Source organism: Nannospalax galili, unplaced genomic scaffold (genome assembly GCF_000622305.1).
Source record: "Nannospalax galili isolate Female #2095 unplaced genomic scaffold, S.galili_v1.0 scaffold304, whole genome shotgun sequence".
In the NCBI taxonomy this organism is placed as follows: Eukaryota; Metazoa; Chordata; class Mammalia; order Rodentia; family Spalacidae; genus Nannospalax; species Nannospalax galili.
In genome coordinates this window covers 3,392,463-3,397,424 of record NW_008352325.1, presented here as the reverse complement: position 1 = coordinate 3,397,424, position 4,962 = coordinate 3,392,463, and positions in this window count along the sequence as shown.

Genomic DNA, 4,962 nt, shown 5'->3' with positions numbered 1-4,962 from the left:
GGGAATCCTGATGACATGTATTAACTATTAACTTGACACATCAACAGGATACTAGACATTTGTTCAGTCTCATTCTGGTGGCGGGTCATTCAATCAGCTGAAGTCTCTTCCTATGGAGAGTCTTAGGATTCAAACAGAGGATTCAGTGAACAGTGAACAGGAGAGAAGCTAGCGAAGTCATCTACCCATTTGCTTGCCATTTGGAGACACGCCTATCCAACACCTTCAAATACATTACCATGTGGACATTGCTGCCACGGTCTGCTGCCAGCTGGAGATGCAACATGTGGATGACTGCTGTATCAGCTTCCGTGTGCTGATCCTGAGGAAACACTTTCTCAGCGTTCCAGAGCATGGTGCCATGTTTTTCTTTAATGGTGCCCATTTCTATAACAGCTGATTTGTTGTGCACTCTCCTTGACAGAAATTTGGAGCTTGCCTGTACAGCTTTCTTATGTTAAATTAGTGCATTATTTTTATTTTTGTGGGGTTTTTTTTGAGACAGGGTCTCTCTGTAGTCCCAGCTGGCTTGGAACTCACTATATAGACCAGGCTGGCCTTGATCTCACAGAGATCTGCCTGCCTCTGCCTCCCTTAGTGCTGGGATTAAAGGCATGTGTCACCACACCTGGTAGTCCATTATTTATTTATTATAAATAAATAATGTTATTTATTATTTTCATTTTATGTGTATGAATGTGCTGCCTGCATGCCTGCAAGTGTACCTGTGTCATGCGATGCCTGCAGAGGTCAGGAGAGAGTGTTGGATTCTCCTGGAATTGGAGTTACAGACTGTTGTTAGCTGCCATGTGGATGCTGGGAATTGAACCCAGGTCCTCTGTAAGAGGAGCCAGTGCTTTTAACTTTGAATCATCTCTCCAGCCCCTTTTAATTAAAATGTGCATTTTATACACAATATCTTAATTATACCCCTTCCCCATCGGTACCATTTCCCTCACCCCCACTGGATTTCATGCATTCAGTCCACTATTTTTAAATTCAGCTTCAGTCAAATTCTTAGGACTATGGCCGGAATGAAGACAATTCTTGACCAAAACATTATATGAATGGTTCTCTGAGGTCTCATGAGCCCAGTCACCACTGTCCACATGTCTCTCAACATTTTGAACCCTCATGAGCCAGGCCACCACTCACCCATAGTGAGTGGGTGCTCCCACTTCAATTAACATAATTAAGACAGTTGCCAACAGACATTCTCACATGCCAACCTCCTCTAGACAATCTTCCATTGAGACTCCATTCCCAGGTGTTCCAATGTCAAGTTGACAGTTACAAGTATTATCTATCGAGGCCAGAGAGATGGCTCAGCAGTTAAGAGCACTGGCTGCTCTTGCAGAGGGCCTGGGTTCCATTCCCAGCATCCACATGGCAGCTAATAACCATCAGTAACTCCAGTTCCAGGGGAATCCAACGCCCTCTTCTGACTCTTTGGGTGTTGTTTGACACAGGTGCATGTTTACACATGCAGGCAATATACTCATACACATAAAATAAAAATAAATACAATATTTAAAAAAAACTATTATCTACTTATATCTATCTATTTCTCATCATCTATCTCTCATCATATATCTATTGTCTATTTTATCTCAATGGATGTAGATGTAGACACAGACATAGATATGCTGATATATCTATATATGCTTTTGTGTCTCCTGAGAATTCGGACTAATACAGGTTTCCACATTGAGGATAACTCTAGAAGAATATAATTTTACATACAGATTTTCTAACTAAATTTTGGGGTTTGTAGAATTGGCTCTCTAATCTGATTAGACTTAAAAATGCTAATGAATGCATTTCAATGGTAAAGAGAGAATAGGAACAGTCCCTGGCACCAGCTGGTAATAGTGGTGCACAGATCACCATAGACTCTTCATCAAATGTCTACAAAGAGGGTCTTTGACTGTATTTCATACTTTCTCTTTTCTGTTAAGCTAATGAGAATATAAATATTATCTGCTTATTCCTAATGACACTATACAGAGTGGAAAAAGAAATGAGCAAATTCAGGGACTATATCCCCAGTTCAAGTGTTGCATATGTGTCCTGAAAACCTCTTCTGTTCCCTTAAAGAGACCCTTCTCTTCTGAATCCACGGGTCTGAGATTGCTGTAAATAAAACTTCAAAATCGTCTTGCAGCTGGCTGCAGTACAATGCAAACAGAACCCCTGCCTTTCTGATAAAGTGTGAACAGTGGCTAGAAAGCCGTAGGAGTCTGAGAGTGGAAATGGGACCGCTGCAATGAGGCAGGGGACACTGGGTCCCTGAATTGTGATGCGTTTTCTTTGCCAGTAGATGAAGTCTTTCTCAAGCAATAGTACATTTCCTTCCACCTTTCAGTGGATTAACCCTAGGTTGCCTCAGGGCACTGTAATGACCTCATGGGAGGCAGAGCCAAGTAAGACCATGCTGCTTCTCCTCAGAAGCCACCCTTCACCCTCCCTCTTTTCCTCTAGACCAATAACTGTGTTTAAGTCCCAGCAGACCCTTCAAGGTGAGGTAAAATAAAGCAGCCCATAAAGTATGCTTCATTTCAGAGAACAGTTCATATCGCCTAGTTAATGAAGACAGAAATCCAGGGAGCCTGTGTGGAAATGGACATTGGGGCTGTGGGAGCTCTGCGGTTGCTGTTTTCTATAGGCCAGTGGGAAGCATAGCCACTCACACAGACAAACTCAAAATGCAGTGGAAGTAGCTGAATTTAAAAGAGCATAGGCCAAGTGGCAGCAGAGACAAGGTGGTCAGAGTTGCTGTCATGTAACTGCAAAGTTAAACTACACCAGAGTGGCAGTAAGGAAGAGGGTGCCTGGAATATAATGACTGCCTAGGGCATCTCTCCTTATTACTATTCCCTGTGAATGAAGTGGATGGAGAGTGATAACCATCCAATCAAAGCAAGCCTGCTAATAGCCCGGCCCATTAGCAAAATCAAGGAGCGTGTCACCCTGCCTGGTAAAAGGCGCAAGTAGAAGTGCTTCTTAAAGGGAAAGAGATCTCTAATAGGCAGCAGAAGAGAGTGGCATCAATACCAACCAGCTCTGACTACATGACTAGTTATAGATGTCAGGATTGGAGCTAACTTGAGTATTGTCTTATTTTGTTAGGAATCTGAATGTATAGAAAATATCTTTTCCCATTCCACATTATCATTCAACATGAAGCACAATTACATCACAGAATTCAAGTTATGGGATATCAATATACAATTACAAATATCACAGCTCTATAGCAACTATCAAGGCTCTATCCTTTCTTATCACCTTATCATGCAACAAAAGATGCAATTAAATCATACTATTTAAGTTATGGAATGTCAAGGAAAAGATTTAAATCACTCTGAGATTTTAGCTCTTTTTCTGGGGAAGGGGCTGCTAGGTTTATGGTAGCAGGCAGAATAGTTGTGTCATGTGAGGTAGAATATCATTATTGTCTTTATTTGGAAATTAAGTTTGGTTTGAGATGTGTACGAGTGCAGCGTGGACTTGCCGTGGCTAATTCTACTGATTGGACCTCAGGGTCCCCAGACACTTGGAGATGTCTATGAGGGTCCTTGGATGAGATTAACATTTCAGTAGGTTGGATGAGTGCAGCACATGGGCCTTCTTCATGGAGATGGTGTGAAAGTCGAGTTCAGAAGCCAGGAACAGAGGGTCACATGAAGCTGGGAGGTTAAAGACAATTCATGAAGAGGCTGGCAAATTTAACAGGCTTTATTTTCTCTGGGCAAGGGCGCTCAGGCTGAGCAGGTGTACACTGTGCAAAAGCAAGTGTCCTTGCTCCCAAGGACTTTTTATAGAGAATTTCACAAAGGTGGCTTCTTGCCAAAACTTGTTATATACAAGATGACATCACTGTTAACTTTTGGGGTTCCCAGAGAGCAAGTGTCAGCCATTTTGTGCTGACTCATAGCCCTTCTGGATGTCTAGCATTAGCTGTCTTGGCCCATGCTGGAAATCCATATCAGCGCCATGTTGTCTAAACATAAACAGGCCCTCATGGCCTTGATTCCCCACAGATGGGCCTTAACTCATCAATCAAAGACTGAATAGAACAAAAGAGCTGTATCTTGTGTAAGAGAAGTCCTCTTGTTTGATGATCTTTATACTGAGACATCAGCTTTTTTTCAGATGTGAAATGTCAGTTTTTCTGGGTCTTTTTTTAAAGACAGGGTCTTACTTTAGTTCAGGCTGGCCTGGAACTCACAGTCATCCCCCTGTTTCAGCATCTTAAATGCTGGGTTTACAGGTATGAGCACCATACTCTGTGTCTCCCTGTGTCTTGAACTTGCTGGTTCTGGGACAGGAACTGCACCATTGGCTCTCTTGTGTCTCTGACTTGCTGATTCACCTTTGAATTTCAGGGTTTTCTCAACTTCCATGAATGTATGAGTCATTCTGCCAACCCATCACATACTAGCTTTCTCTGGGAAGCCTAACAATTCAGAAGCAATTCAGAAGCTGACTTGAAAGTAAAGTAGGACTCTCATAGCACGGGTTTGCTCCTTTTATTAAAATTTAAAAAAGCATGGCAACCATCTGTGATGGACACTCTTGTTCTTACACTCTTGTTGCAAAGACAACCACAGTTGTGAATCTTGGTTGACCCTGCAGGGTCACTGAGGATCCAAGGCCAAGAAAGATGACCTGAGAGGATCAGATGAACTCACATGTGCTGGGCTCCACTGTGACAAATAAAGGGCTTTGGTTTAGTACTGCCAACTATATGCCAGATAACAACAACAACAACAACAAAAAAACAATTTTAAAAAATAAATTAAAATAAGAGCTGGAGAGATGGCTCAGTGGTTAAGAACACTGACTGTTCTTGCAGAAGACCCAGGTTTGAATCCCAGCACCCACATGGCAACTAACAACTGTTCATAACTCCAGTCCCAGGGTATCCGACAGCCTCTTCTGACCTCTGCGGGCATTGCACAA